General features: G+C 36.2%; 1 pseudogene; it reads right to left on the bottom strand.

Annotated features, from left to right (window-relative positions):
• Window positions 1-1,939: 1,939 nt before the first annotated feature.
• On the bottom strand, window positions 1,940-2,467 carry LOC149182725 (sister chromatid cohesion protein SCC4 pseudogene; annotated as a pseudogene).
• Window positions 2,468-17,473: the final 15,006 nt, after the last annotated feature.

Raw genomic sequence — 17,473 nt, 5'->3', positions numbered from 1 at the left:
AATTTGAGGAGGAAAGCACCCTGCCCGCAATCTCCCTTCCCATTCTAGAATGGATTGAAGAGGCTCACAAGGAATGGTTTTCACATCCTTTGCTCTCCCAACTCATGAATAAATTGCAGGCGGATCCAAATTCCATAGTGGGCTACTCTTGGCAGGATGAGATTCTTTGCTACAAGGATAGAGTCGTGATATCACAAACATCCAACCTCAGAAATCACATTTTGGCAAAGTTGCACTCATCTTCCACTGCAGGCAATTCAAGCTTTCAAAAGAATTATGCTCGCACTCGAAATTCATTCTTTTGGACAAGCATGAAAAAGGAAATTCTTACTTTTGTAACTGAGTGCGACATATGTCAGTTCCATAAAGGAGAAACAGTCAAATCCCCAGGCACATTATCGTCGTTTCCCTTCCCGACCTCAATCTGGATGGAGGTTTCTATGGACTTCATTACGGGTCTTTCGAAGTCAGGAAACAAGTCATTCATCATGGTGGTTGTGGACAAACTTCCTAAGTATCTCAATCTTTCATGGACCAGATCTTCAAATTGCATGGCATGCCCACTTCCATTATGTTTGACTGTGACCCAATCTTCACCAGTAACTTTTGGCAGGAACTCTTCAGACTACAAAGTACGCAACTACAACTCAGTACTTCCTATCATCCCCAAATTGATGGTCAAACTGAAGCAACCAAGAAATGTCTGGAGACCTACCTTAGGTGTTTCACTTCAGAAAAGCAACATCTATAGGTACAGTGTTACCTCTAGCTAAATGGTGGTATAACACCAACTATAATGACATCATCAAAATGACTCCAAATGAAGTAGTTTATGGTCAACTCCCTCCTTCACCTACTTCTTATATCAAGGGATGCTCGAAGGTACAGGCAGTGGATCAACTCCTATAGAACCGCACAACCATGCTGGCCCACCTCAGAGAGCATCTCCATCAAGCTCAAAACCACATGAAGCAACAGGCAGATCAACATCATTCAGAACACCAATTTCAAGAAGGGGATCAATATTTTTGATGCTGCAACCATATAAGCAAACAACACTCAAAGACAAGGGGTTTCATAAATTATCTCCAAAATTCTATGGACCATATCAAGTACTTTATCACATCAAAGAAGTTGCCTATAGGCTATCTTTTCCACCCACTACAAAAATCCATCCAGTCTTCCTTGTCTCATGCCTCAAGAAAGTGATTGGGAAACATTGCCAAATTCAAACTAGTCTACCTGAACTGGATGAAGAAGGGTTAATCTGGCTCCAAACTGAACAGGATCTTGACACATGAGAACAGCACCTGCGCAGCTGCACGATCAAGGAAGTCCTCATCAAGTGGAAAGACACCTCTCTGGAAGATGTTACCCAGGAACCAACCACTATCCTTTAGTAGTTTCCACAGCTTCTGCCTTGAGGACAAGACTATTTTTATGGGGGAGGGCATGTTAGGGTCCAACCCTAAGCCCCTTACTTACATAATAGGATTGAGTCATAGTTATAGTTAAGTAAAGAGTCAATAAAGCCCATATTAATAATTGTAATTAGTTGACCCACATTTAAAGAAGGGACCACAGTTAGTTGCAAATGGGCCATGGTATTAGATAGATGGTATTAATAAGAACCATGGTATTCACCCATGGTATTGCATGTACGAATCCTATATAAAGGATATAGGCTCTGCTCGAGGAGCATCGTGTCTTATTTTGTAATTGTGCCTAGCTCTATTGGAGGTTTCCCCCTCCAAGAGACAAGTGAACATTGCTTTCCTTTCTGAATATTAAAATACTTGTTGTTAATTCTTATTGATCTGTGTTCTGGGTATATTTATTCACATATTTGGTATTTGGGTCTCTTCTTGCAGGTCAAGAGCATAACACACTCTCGATTAAGAGGCTTTATCTTTCTTGGACAATTATGATCTTTGTGTTGCTATAGACTAGGTTGCAATAACCTGCTCTCTACTTTGTTAAGTTCTGCACTCAACTTCTGAACTTGTTCTATTTGCTACATATCATCTTCCAAGACAACATCTAAGATATTCACAAGGTTTGAAGCCTCCTTGTAATCACATATTTGTAGAAGATAAAATGTGTGCAACAATTCATTATAAAGGTGCAGACCACAACAACATTGTCTTTGATCCTCAGGAATTGAATTCCAAATGGCATCACATTTGTTCACAGCTCTCTCTAGAGTACTTGCATCTTCCCACTACATAAGATGAACATGCAATATTGATGTTGCAAAGACCATCTCAAGTTCAGGATACTTCATTTCACTAGCATGTTGTTGTCCAGTCTCTAAAGCACGTATTGCACCTTGAAAATCCCCTTCATTTGTCAAAGCATTTGCAAGTTGTAAGCTGAAGTGGCAAGACCAAAATTTTGCAGACTACCCTTCTCTAGCAAAATAATAAGTAGAATAGGCACACTGGATAAGAATACATAGCCCATGCATACACTAAGATATCCAAGTTATCCTTGGCCTTCTTTCACTTTCTTCTTAATTTGACATCTGTTGAGTATCTTAACCTTGATGTCCAATAGTTGAATGGCTTGCTAAATCGTGCTGAGATTGGATAGAATCTCGTGACTTGTGTTTAGCCCTTCCTTCAGCATTGCCATTACCTTCTAGGAAATGAACCCCACTTATTTCTGTTGACCACTAACTCAAGAGAGATACTCCAACAATTGACAAATTAGAAACACCCAATCACTGCTTGGATTTGAAAGAAGCTTGATGAGCTAATTCTACAGTTTTGAGAGGAATTCATATCTTCTAAGAGCCTCATTTTTCCCATTGGTGAAAGATTCTCAGTATCGTCTAAATTGTGCTTTAGCATATCACCTAAGTCCAAAATGGTCAATGTTGTAGACATAGTCCCGTTTCGATCCTCATGTTCCACTCAATTACCATAACCTTGTTGTTAAGGAACTCTGCACTTTGCCATATTTCCTCTACATGAACAGAAGGAGGACTCAAGCCGCAACCTTTCCCAGTATAGAAAACCCACAATAGTGTTTGCAGACACTTAGCAATGGTTTTTAAGAGATTGCAAGTATCAGACCATCCTCCTTTTGTAAAAACATTTTCTTTTGTGATCAACTCAGTAAGAGGTTGGATCAATTTGGTCAAACCTTCAATATTTTGTTGCTTACATTTTATGAAATGGAGCATAACACTCTTATTTACGACCAGAGCCTCTTTGAGTAGATTGGTGGGTGCAAGGACTCAATCCACAATTTTCTCTGCTATGGACAACACTCACCCAAATCATGTCTGAACCAGTGCATCATATTCCAATATTTTTGAACTATGGAATGATGGTGAGATATTCAGAGACACTGAGGATGATTGATGAATCAAATGGGTAGAGATGTGAATAATCTCCACATAATAGGGGCTGAGCTCTATCTTCTCCCTTTCCAACTGTGGGCTAAAGAGGTGATTGTGTTTCAAATCCAGGGACAAAGAGAGGCAATGTCAGGCATTGTGGGAATCGAGTAGCTTGGAGAAATGTGAAGGAATAAGTGCAAGACTATCTTGTGACATCCATTTTCAAATCACTACCTTCGGCAAAATCCTCTTAACATAACTGAATTTTCAGACATTGTATATGAAGTAGAGTATTCAAGCCTATGAATGTTCTTAATCCAAGAATCTCTGTTGCTTTGGGAATTATTTATAATCTCATATTCTCTCCCAAAAAGGTATGTCTTTCCATTGTTTACTTCAATATCAAAGAGATCATAATCACTATTCTTCATCCTTGTCAAGTTATCGACAATATCAAGGCTAGACTCAAAGGTTTTACATCATGTAGATTGCCTATCTCCCCAAGTCACATTATCTGTATAAAAGTTATAGACATAAAAACTGCTTGACAATTTCTCTGTAGCTATTGAAGCAGTGGATTTGTTTCCTAGCAAGTCAGATAGCTTCAAAGTTGCAGAGCATGCTTCTTCTACCAAGAAAGCTTCAATTTTGCTTCTAGCTCAGCCATCCTTGAATGTCATGGTATAGATTCCTCAGCTACAACATTGTAGATTTATCAATCTTCATTGAGAAATCCTCCATAGAGAGATCCTCTGACCATGTTTCTAAACAATCATGGGGTTTCAAAACCCATTCTGCAATAATTTTCCTCTGTTTATTCAACTGTGCATTTCTGCATATATGAAATGGGACTGTTTACATTACCTACTGGTTGTAAGAGATCTATTTCCAAGGCCTTCTCTTGGCTTCCAGTTTCAAAACTCAACCTAAGTCATCAATCTACTCCAGTTGATATCTAAGCTTCTCAATTTTGTTCTCGCTTGAGGTAATAAGAAGTCGCTTGATGTAATAAGAAGTAGTGCACCATCCTCCTAATCCAAGCTTCGAAAGAAATTCTCTTGAGGAATTGATAGAAATTTTGGCCAAGGAGTTAATAGAACATTTGGCAAAAAAAGGGAAAATCATGAGGAATATCATTATGGATAATTTCAATCTTTGAAACAGATCTTCTCATCTTTGTGGGAGAATTATCTTTGTCGCAATCTTCACTTATAACCATAAAATCAGTGGCTTCTTTGTCAACCACGATAGGTCCAATTTCCAAACATTGCAAGAATTTTCTTTCTTTTCTTGCCATTCTCAACTTCACTCCAAAATAAGAATAAATGGCCAATTACTTAGAACTAAATGTTGATGGCATTCTACTAACAAGTAAACAACATTAAAAAAAAAATAAAAACCCTATAATACATGGCCTAGGCCTGCCCTTTGTCCATTGTTCTACTGTATTTAAGCCCCCCAAGGGTCCAAGGAGTTTTGAGGATTCTATCTTAAGAAAATTTCCATATGTTGTTTGACTACAATCAGAGTCCTCAAATAAGAAACATTAATACTCCAATTCTTCACCCTCTCTTAAAGTTCTTAAACAATCACAAGTTTCAATCATTTTTTTTCTTCACAAGCTTAAATAGCTAGCCATATTAGCAAACCAATTAAAACAATTATGATGCTTACACCCATCATTTTAAAAAAAGTAATTGCGACAACCAAACAACCAACAGTTTAAAAGAAGCAACTGCGACAACCAAAATCTATAACAATGAAGGTTCAAAAAGAGAAGAATATCCCCAATAGTTTCAAGAAGAACTTTATTGGGGTGAGAAATTTCTAGCTTCTTGATTCTTCAATCTTAACCATATAAAATCCTCAATGCTTGATCACACTCTCCATTCTGGGCATAACCTGCAATCATGGTATTCTAGGAGATAGATAATGTTGTAAGTAAATGAAGGTAGTTTGTTTAGAATTTTGTATACATTGTTCTGCATGTGGATTCTATATGTGGGAATATTTTTTTCAGTGATTTGTCTTATGATTACATAGTGCCATTGGTGAAGGCTTTTGTTTCATTTTTTTGTTTATTCATTTTCAAAAAAAATGCAACTCTTAAACACATACATGGCAGCAATAGAAGATGAATGATAAACATGAGAGTGTATGTTAGGCCCTTATACTACTAGTGTAACCCCTTATTGTTATTAGTACAACCCCATTATTATATTGATGTACCCATAGAGTGCCCATATTGTTACTATTGTGCCCCATAGAAGCCCACTATTCTTATTATGATGCCCTTACATTATTATTGTTATGTCTTCTCTGATTATATTATGATCCCTTAGACTCCTATATATAGAAAGGAGGTATTTTCATTTGTATCATCCAAGAATTTTTCATTTGTGTAATGTAAAGGAGGTTTCCCCCTCAAAGAGTCTGAATTCTAAGGCATTCAACTATCTTTTCTATCTTTCTATGAGCTGGTTTCATAACATTTGGTATCAGAGCTTTGGATTCTAGGGTTTCGCTGCTCGCAATGGGTCATCATTGAATTTTTGCTATAACTTCTTTTCTGTGACATTTTAGAAGTGAAAAAAAACCCATTTGATATGAAATCACACTAAATCGCGAGTCCGAATTTAAGATCTTTTCGCACTATACTTGCGGAGATATGATATGAGGAATTTGTTATTTGTGCAGACTCCTGAATTACATTCCAAACAGGTGACTTGGGGAAAATCATCATAACATTCTCTCTGAGCATCGGATTGAAATTTCATAAGAAGGTATAGAATAAGATGGACTGTAGTTTCTTGTATATATATTTTAGAGCCAAAGGTCGAAAAAATGACATGTGGCATGTCGTACAAGTTCGCTCTACTGGACTAGTCTATAATCAGGCCACTGTGGGAGATTTGGCATAACTCCTCCTTGGAGAATCCAATTTGGATCAGACTGGTGGCATTGGAAAGAGGAGCCAGAGGGATACTATAGGTAGCAATTTCAGAACTTAAAGATTCGAAAGTACAAAGTTATAGTCATTTCAAGATCAAGCTCCTAAAATAAAAAAAGCAAGATGAGGAAGTTTGATGGCAAGGATCGAGTAAATTGGATACTTCAGATGGAGCAATATTTTGATCCACATGGTGTACCGTTGTTACAAAAGGTATCTATTTCATCTTCGTATTTAGAACCAAATCAATTATTATGGTATAAAGGGATTTTTTCTCATAAACAACTTGTTACATGGTCAATTGTCATGGAGGACATGACAACACATTATGAGGATACAAAGAGCAACACCTTCTTTAGAGCAACACTACAACAATTGAAAATAGTAAAAGGGCTTTGTTACATAGTGGAATGTAAAATTATGGCAACAAGGAAGTCTACCCCTCACAACTATAAAGATGGAAGTGTTGTTTCTTCTAGCCTTCCACAACCTACAAGGGTTACACCACAACAATTGGAAGAAAAAAGAGAAAAAGGGCTTTGTTATAATTGTGATAGAAAATGCATTAAAGATCATAAGTGTGCTGAGAAGAAATTATTTTACATAGAGTATGAAGAGGAGGAAGAAAAGGTTCAAGAAACATCAAAAGAAGAGGATACACGCGAGGAACCAACCCCAGAGAAAGAAGAAATGAATCAAACCATATCTTGTAAAGCATTCGCAAGAATTACCACTACTCAAACTCTCAAGATAGAAGGACATATCAAGAAGAAAGAGGTGCAAGAAGTGAAATATCACATTCAGAAAGAAGAAATGAATCCAACCATATCTAGTGATTCATTTGTAGGAACGACCACTCCTCAAACTATCAAGATAGAAGGGCATATCAAGAAGAAAAATGTTCAACAAGTGAAAGATCACATCGAGCATCAAGAAATGAATCTGACCATATCTTGTAAAGGATTGGAAGAAATTACCACTCAAACTATAAATATAGAAGGACATATCAAGAAGAAAAATGTTCAAGTAGTGAAAGATCACATCGAGCATCAACAACAAGTTCTCCAATTTTTAAAGGATAACACCACTTTGGTGCAAAATCGAATGAAACAACAAGTAGATCAACATTTTAGTGAAAAATGTTTTGATGTAGGTGATTGGGTATTTTTACTGCTACATCTCAAGCAAGCTATTTATGAGAAGGAAACGTTGAAAATACTACATGCACTTAAGAAATGGTGACCTTATCAAATGGGAAGATACTTCAAGGTAAAAATGGATCATGATAGGCTTAAATACTTTTTAGAACAACTATTATTTTTAGAAGAACAAAAAAAATGGGTCACAAATATGTTGGGTTATGAATTTGACGTCATCTATAGAAAAGGGGAGAAAAATTTTGTTGCAGATGCACTCTCAAGAAAGGGTGAGGATGTCAAAGCATTTGGTTGCGCTATTTTTATTATCCACCCAGATTGGATAAACAAAGTAAGGGATGAATGGAAGAGGGATGAAGAAGTGTGGCCACTCATTCAAAATTTTCAAAAGATCCCAATTCAAACAATATTTATAGAACTTGAAGAGGAAGGAAAAATCATATTGGAACATGGAGTAGTCATAGAAACAAGAACCCGACAGCTACGAAATCAATCAATTTCAAAGTATCTCATCAAGTGGAAGAACTTACCTGCTGAAGATTCCACATGGGAGGACAAGAATTTTATACAGAAGCATCAATAACTACTCAAGCGTTGAGGACAACACTTTTTGAAGGAGAGGGGCATGTTAGGCCCCTATACTACTAGTGTAACCCCTTATTGTTATTAGTACAACCCCCTTATTATATTGATGTACCCATGTAGTGCCCATATTGTTACTATTGTGTCCCATAGAAGCCCACTATTGTTATTATTATGCCCTTACATTATTATTGTTATGTTGGATCTGATTATATTATGACCCCTTGGACACCTATATATAGAAAGGAGGACTTTCATTTGTATCATCCAAGAATTGTTCATTTGTGTAATTTAAAGGAGGTTTCCCCCTCAAAGAGTCTGAATTCTAAGGCATTCAACTATCTTTTCTATATTTTTGTGAGCTGGTTGCATAACAGTGTATCTATTATTGACAATGATAAACATTTATAGTACATTCACATGACTTTTCGTTTCATATTCCAATGTCTCTTGGACTTCCTTAGACTGTTCAACTTCCACACCAACCCTTAGAGGATTAGGTGTCCAACATTCCCCCCCCCCCTTAATCCAGAGGGTTATGTATGAATCCAAGAAGAGAGATGTAATACAAAACGTGCAAAAATACATGGAGGCACTAGGTTGAATGTGCTCTCTGAATTGTTGGTATAAGGGAGGTAGTTCAAGGATGACCACCAACATTGGAATGCTTAGTGTGGTTCCCACAACCCTTCCAAGCCTGGCATGAAGCTCAGGTCTTCTGCTCAGGGGCATATTTGTGTCTGGATACAACTCTAAATCTCGTATAGCAGGTTGTGGCTCAGGCTTGCTTGATGTGGCTTCGAATCTTGTATATGACCATCACTTCCACCCCTGTAAGATACGAGGTGAGAAGATGAATAGATCTCAACTTCAAGACTTTTCAATATTCAAGAACAAATCCTATTGTATGAGTGAAATATCTTCTTGGTTGTTGAAGCCCATTACTAAGAAGTGATCCATCGAAGATGAATCTTTGTTCTTACAGGAGGTTTTCTTATGAAGCATCTATTTGAAGAGTGACTATTTTTATGACAGTGCTTACATGGATGAAGATCAAAACAATGATCTTTCAGATGGCCAACTCGATCACAGTGTTGGCATTTCACAATCTATTGTTGCTGTTGTGGAAGAGGGGAAAAATCTAGAATAGTGGAAGGTGAACTGTTGTGAAGGAATCCAACACTCTGAAACTGGATGGGCTTTGAGTAATCTGGAATATGAAAGGATATGTCATTGTCATATCCAAGACTAGTTTTTTTCTTGTTGTGGACAAGCTCTTCCCAAGGTCTAATGATCAGCTTGGGAAGTGCAAACTAAACTTCTGCATCTACATGTGATTTTGTTGCTTCATTGGGCACTGGATCTGAATCACCTTGCTACTTATGGAAGTCTTCTTCAATTTTTTGAATAGAAACAGGTTGAGAATGATGACTATACTTATGTAACTCCTCTTGTTGTAGTTGTGATTCAAGCTGTAAAAATTCAGCGGTTTCTCGTGTATGTTGTAAAGATGTTTGAATATCTCTTAGAGTTTCTTTGCTAACTTTAACTGTGCTTCCACCAATAGATAAGATTAGAGTTCTTAATAAATCTAGTAATCGATGAATTTTCTCCATTATTCAAACAACCAAATCAACAAAAGACAAAAAAATGCACTTGTAGAAATAATAATGGTTTTAGAAAATTAATTTGCCAAATTTTCAATAGGAGTCAAGGATTTATTTTTCTCAATGAGTATTTGATTTATTACAAGGATATTTTATAGCAGCTGAGATATTATGGTAGAGAAAAGTCACCTTATTTCTTCCCTTAAGGACAGAACCTCTAGAATCCTATTTTAGTCTAAGTTCTGAAGTGACAAATCTGACCCACGTTTAGATATCAATGCAACTTGGCTCCATTTGATATCCAGTCATTTCCAAGAGTCTTCAACGAACTCAACACACTTCAAAAGAAGCATACCAAAATGACCAATGCATACACAACATCATATCACATTGCACGATGGTCACATTTTTCAAACCACCTTCACAACCAGCGTATGAAGCAGAGGTATCACAGGCAACATTCAACATTGTATTCAGGAATACAATGTACTGCAAATTCTTTCTCCACACAGTTCTTTTGGACAACACATATTCAACGATGTAACCATGCCCAATTTCTTACTTTATTTAATTAATTGCCAAATAAATATTTTTCCCAAAAATGTTTCACCTTCTTCAAATAAAAGGTTTGTAACTCTCTTCATATAAGGTGGGCAAATTTACTTACCGAGGAGTGCCTTGTAATTAATCGTTTCAGTCATGATTGAATGAAGTGTTTTCCTCCATTGCACAAACCATCAAGAATTTCACGTGCTCAACCTCTAGCATAACCATCCATCTGAAGATGAGAAGACGCCTTTGAACGCAACTGTGACTGCCAAATAGTTGAGAGTGTTCCTGAGGGTCTCCTTCTCTTCAACTAGTTTGTGGTGTATTCCAGCTACAAAGCTTGTGTGTCTTACTGGGGAAGAAATTTCATAAAATCAAATAAGGAGGTGACGTATCCAACAAGCACCCTTCGTAGAGATTCATGTCCCTCTAGAGTATCCAACCAGGGATGAGAAGGGAAAGTCTGTGGCAAATCATGATTGATCTGCCGTGTTGCAGTAGTGACATTTTGCAAAGGCTTCCTCTACAAAAATTCATCATTAACACTCACATCTGCTCATTATTCTTGCAACTTCTATGTCTCCCCAAAATTTAGTTATGAGATTCTTGTTAAGTCAACCCCACAATTGATAGAAACATGCAGGTAGCCCATGACTATTCCAACCTTCAAGAACACACAAGAAATGTGCAAGAGAAGCAATATAATCTCACATTGCAAAGCTAGAAAGTTTGTATTTCAGCATGACCACTTGTCTTATTTTACCTGTGCAATTTTTATAATAGTCGGATCTCGAGTGCCATTCACAACTCTCATGTTTTTTTGCCTCTTGCAAGACATATTCTCCTTGCTTGAATCCAATAGCTAGAGAAGAATGAACAACACCGTTAATTCTCCATGCCTGGATACCAGCATACACACCATCTTACACACAAGTGCACCAAAAGGAATCAACACAAAAATATTTTCATGGTATTCAATTACTACAGAGAAGGCTTAAACACAATTTATTCAATGCTCCATTCCAATGCACATAACGTGTCTTGCATTCTTCCAAGGAAATTAAGTCAGAATGAGCTCGTTTAGGAGAGTGATGAACGAGTTTGAGCATATATTTCCAATGCCCCAGTTTCAAATATCACATCCCTCGAGTCTGAGTAGAATAGAATTCCAATCGTTGTTTTCTCTAGGTATGGTGACGGTGGTATGTAGTGGGAGGAGGTGAATGGGCTGAAACATAAGGCCATGGAGAAATCTATTAGAATGTGGAGGTAGAGTGGCTTGAAGCAGGATGCTCAGCCATAAGTAGGGACTCTTTAGTATTCCTTTGTCAATTCGGCTGCTGATCACAAACAACTGCTGCAACTATATCTCAGAGATCTAGAACTGGAGTAGTATTCTCAGCTGACACATATGTTGAATGGCCAACCAAAGCTTGAGTAATTTTAGTGGTCTTTGCCCTAGTGGAAGCTACCTCACATGCAGAAAGAAAGGTAGTCATAACAACAATAAAAATCAATCAAATGTAATGCAGTGACAACCAAGACACGGAGAAAGAGCAACAAAGGAAAAAGAGTCACCGACGTCCATTTTCAAAGAACTAACATCGACGTTTGTTAATTCTTACATCCCTGGTTCACCCATGGAAATCTTCGTAGCCACTATGTTCCATAATCAAACTTATGGTGAAGGGAAATGTTGAGGCATTATTGAAGGGCACATAGTCCTTCAACTCCACAAAACAAAGAAAAAGGTCTAATACCTTGAGAAGGCGTAAATTCTTAGGATTGTACGCTCACAGCCTATTCCAAATGAATAGTCCAGCTATAGGAAAAGCGTTAATTCTAAAACTGACATGTGCATAGTGAAATGGATACTGGATTTTGGGAATCTATCATAAAAATGATAAGGACGCTCCATTATTCATTGAGGATAGATAAAGAAATATTCCTCTCTACAATCATAAGAGTAGGTCTACGCAATACATAGGAATGGGAGAACTGAGGGACATTACCTCTGTCAAAACCCACAAGGAGGTGAGCAATTACTAGAATTTCATGACTGATAAGGGAGCGTTTACTATGATTTACTGTGATTTTGCTGAGGGAGAAGAGTATTTGTTGGTTTTATGGGTGACATGATGGTACCACATTAGCATTAATAATTCTTCTAATTCATGGGTAAAGCAGAGTGAGAAGGTCTATTGGATGGCAATTGATAGGTAGAGAAAGGCCTCAAATATGAGCAAACTCAAATATAAGTAGGGCAAGAGATTGCCTGCCCTGATATCATGTTAAACACATACATGGCAATGACAGAAGATGAATGATAAACATGAGAGTGTATCTATTATTAACAATGATAAAAATTTATGTTATATTCACATGACCTTTGGTTTCGTATTCCAAGGTCTCTATGATAAACATGAGAGTGTATCTATTATTAACAATGATAAAAATTTATGTTATATTCACATGACCTTTGGTTTCGTATTCCAAGGTCTCTTGGATGTCCTTAGACTATTCAGCTTCCACACCAACCCTTAAAGGAATAGGTGTCCCAACAACAACTTACAAGGATAGGGATAATGTCGGCTATATTGACTTGCAAGGTATCTTGGATGACAGGAATAAATCTTATTTTTCATTTTAATACATATGGTTCACACTACGTGAGTAGAGTACACTACAGTTTCATGAGTTTTCTTTTGGGGTTATTTATTTCTATATTTAATCTAGGAAGAAAATGAAGCTAATTGTTACATCCCTCATAAAGGGCACAAAATATGTCTCTGATCTCATAAAATTCTAGATCTAAATGCATAAATACCCTCTTGAATAAGATTTTGTTATGAAATCCATAAATCCCCTTTTAAATAAGATTTTGATATGAGCCTTCCACTGATTTGTCCAATCCTAATTGTCAACGTTGAAATATTTCTTTATATTTGTACCAATCCAGTTAGTAGGGTATTTAGCAACACGTGTTTTCATGTGCAAGGTTTGGGCTAGATTATATATATATATATCAATATATATATATATATATATATATATATATATATATATATATATATATATATATATATATATATATATAGATATATATATATATATATGGTATGCCTGAATGTTAATATTTCCAACTTGACAATCTTGTGAAGTTGCTCGGTAGGAATACATATCAACCCTGGATTTGTTATATGTTATTTTGGACAACTATCAAATTCATTGAATTAGAAACTAATTTGTTTTTTTTTTTTTTCATTTTATTTTATTTTCCAATTAATCCCTCACATGAAAATCCCAAGGAAAATCCAAAGGATACTTCTTCACATTTGTAGATGGCATCCCTTATAAACCCATAGGTGTAAATTAGTGTGCCTCACCCAATGGGAGTCAAACTTATCACTTGTTGGCAATGAAGTAACCAAACGACTAACAACATTGGCAACTATCAATTGAGCTAGCCCCTTCAATGTTAGAAGATATAAATCTATAAAGAAAAAAACTTCATGAGTTCCATAAGTCACACTGGATGAAGGATTTATATATAAAAAGATATAAAGATTTTTGAATGGCATTCATCTCCCTAGCCTTTTGGCATCATGTTATTACATTAGTTTCTTTATTAGTCTAATCCATATCATTTTTTTCCACAATATTGAATAAAGATTTATTCCTTTTTAAATCAAGGTTGAGTGCTAGATGGTGTTTGTTAACCCTAACCAAGCATGTTGCACATGGAGTATAATTTGATTTTTTTCTTTTTTTCTTTTTTTTGCATATCTTGCTACCAAAGGCACTTGTATAAGTGACTATCAATTAACATCTTCTTTATACTAAGATTGCAATTGTAGGATTATTTGATGGAGCTTAATGCTTTTATTGATGGAAGTCATGGTTTTCTCTTACATTCTCCTTGACACTTACCTCATGACATTGTTGATCACCTCTGGTGAGTGTTGAGGTGTCTTAAGGAATATTGTTCTTATGCACACTTACCTAGTGTCGTTGTCCTCAAAATCACATAACCATGGGTGTTTGTTACTATGATTTATTATTGATATCCCATGTTAGATAATGCACATCATGTCCTTGGTTGGAATCTTCATTTCTTGTTTGGAGGCTTGCATCTAGCACATATGGTGTTTGAAATGTGATTGAGGGCCTTGCATAACATTGCTCAAACATTTGAATTACCCTTAGCACATTTATGATGAAGAATATCCATCAACTAAGATTTTCCTTAAGTATTGTTGGTTAATTATTGCTACTTGACATAGTGAATTAATTGTTAGGCATGTTTGCATGTGTTCATAGGGTTTCAATTTCATTATTGTTTCATGATTTTGATTGGTTAACCTTGAAGTAGTACACCCACCCTTTGTTGCATAATTGATGTCCCTTTTGGTGGATGTCTTGATGACATGAAAAGGTGGTTGTGGTTTGTTAAAAGAATGCCAATGGATATTTATAGTTTGGATATGATGTGGCATGTTGTGAGTAGTTATTTGCTTGATTGAGGAACTCACTCCCCTTATTTGGCATCTTCTCATGCATTTGGAGGCATTCAGACACTTCTTAGTGGTCTTCTACATTGACACCCATGGTTTTAGTCACTTGCCATGTTATCTTCACATTGTATCATATGGGTTCTCTTTATTTAGGAATATCCTTTATTACTATATTGGAGAGTGTCCTAGCCTCATCCCTGAATATCTTAGGGTGAAATATTTATCATATTACTTGGAGGAGAGGTGTCGTTACATGCGCATTTAACCACTTTGTCACATTGATTGAGGACGCCCCACTTCTTTAAGGAGGTTATAATAGCTTTATGGACAATCATGGTACATGTTTATATGGGATTACTATTTATGGCCAATTTGGTTGATCCTGGTAGATAATTCCCTAGCATCTTCATACTATTTCCATTTGGAGGATTTACGTTGTTGGTCTACATGACTCTAATTACCTTGGCATACTCTTTGAAGTCACTCCAATTGTATAGGTGGTCATGACCATTATTTGCAAAAAAAAATTATGGATTACTATTGAAGGATGAGTTGCTCTCTTCTTGGAGAAACAACCTTAACATATTCTATTTTGGTCATGTATTTGGTATCTCTAGGTGGCTAACTACCTTGTCTAAGGGACTGCTCCCATTTTGGCTTGAGTATTTATAGGTGAAGTTATCTAGCTACATGGGTTACCCACAAAGACCATTTTGATAGGGACTCTCACTTTACATATACATTTTGGACAAGTTTGCAGTTAGTGTTGGGGACTTAGTTAAACCTTAGCACTTCATATCGTATATAAATAGATGGAAAGATAGAAAAAGTAAATTGGGTTATAGAATATATGCCTATAATGTACGTCATGGATAATTATACTCGGTGGGAAAGGTACTTACCATTGGTAGAGTTTTCCTATAATAAAAATAACCACAATTCAATTAGGATGCCTCCTTATCAAGCTCTATATGAGAGTCCATGCAGGACAACATTGAGTCGATTAAAGGATAGAAGACACATTAATAGTCACGATAGGAATGTTTCAAAAAATGGAGGAATAGGTAAGATAGATTCAACGAAGTTTCAAAGAAGCACAATATAGGAAAAAGAGTTATGTTGATGCACATAGTACTGATCAAAGTTTTAAAGTGGGGGATTGAGTTTTTATTTTTATTTTTCAGCTATTCCTAACACTATTCAGTTAAAGGTATGAAGTTACCACCTCAATTTATATGACCTTTTAGAATCAAAGAGAAAATTGGACCAGTTTCTTTTTATCATGTACTACCACCCCACTTGCATAAAACTCGTGATGTTTTTATGTATCTGTCCTATAAGATTATGTTTCTAATGAATCCCACAAATTCAACTACAGGGAATGATAGGTATCAGACGTGGGAACCATAACGTTTAAACCAATATGCATATTATACCATAGTGTTTGATAGCTGAGGAATCACTTGGGGGACCAGGTTAAGATACAGTAGGAGAAGTATAACCCAAGATATGCTACCTGGAAGGATGAAAAGATGATATGTTGCAATTACCCCTTACCTTTGACCATTTATGATGTCCATTACGACGTAGATGGCTACCTATGCTAAGGCTCTATTTGTAGTTCCATGTTATTTATTTATGAACGCTATGTAATATTGATGCATTTAGTTGGACAAGTGAAACTACTCATACAAATCATTAGATGGATTGGGTATTGATGACTGAAATGTTTGATGTATGACCTAATGTATGACTTACCTGGTTATGATTTATCTAGTGTGACTTATTAGAGTTATTGTTGTTTCATGTATGGCTTAAGTGGATATGATTTATGTAATGAATGACTTAGTGAAATTATGATTTATCTAATGTAAGATTTATTTCCAGTATGAACTAGAAAATTGACACATGGATACTAGACTTAATAACATGATGTTTAAGATCATTTATCTATATATATTTTGTTTTTATATATATGCATGAATGAGAACTAACCTGCAGATTGGAAGGAACTATATGATAAACAAGATATACTCTTCCATTGGGGAAGGTCGAGACATATGATGAGGAAAGGTGTGATGTACATTTTTCTATTACATTTTGTATCTACTTGATATGCACTCTTATGACATGGGTAAAATGTAAATGGCAAGTGATAAGACTACGTGACTCGATTATTCGATGACAAGTATCCAACTAGAGCTGTAGTGTGGTCCATATTAGGGTGTTGACCCTAGTTTTGAGGAAGGTGGAGTTATTTCCCACCCTGTAACCTCCAAATGTGGAATCATCGGGGGCAGTGATGGACACGCTCCCCTAGACATGTGATGATGATTGTCAGTTGTATATTGGGGAAGTTAGGTTGATATAGTAGATGCTTCCACCATATTGGTTTTATTAGTGGTTAGATTAGTATAGTTGATGCCATAGTATATAGAAGTAGAGGATGGATAGGGTGCGAATGGAAGTAGGTTAGGAAGGATAGGAGCATATAGATTAGTTGGATACTCTTGATGGGAGGTGGTATCATTTTCTGAATTACTAGATTTTACTACTATAACTCTCTCTCTATTTTGTTATGCCATATTGTCAAATTTCTCTCGAACTCCTTGTATATTTTTCTCTCTAATATCGGGACAAAGTTTTCTGAAGGAGGGGTGTATGTAATGCCCTACTTAATCTTATCATCAAAATTTTATTAGTGTTTAAATTACCTGAAAATAATGACTTATAATTATCAAGAACTATTGGTATATACCTACATTTGT

Source organism: Pinus tabuliformis, chromosome 3_2 (genome assembly GCF_031772625.1).
Source record: "Pinus tabuliformis cultivar Carrire ecotype Pingquan chromosome 3_2, CPIR1, whole genome shotgun sequence".
Lineage (NCBI taxonomy): Eukaryota > Viridiplantae > Streptophyta > Pinopsida > Pinales > Pinaceae > Pinus > Pinus tabuliformis.
Note: the sequence above shows the minus strand (reverse complement) of the source record. Positions and strands in the feature narration are given on the sequence as shown.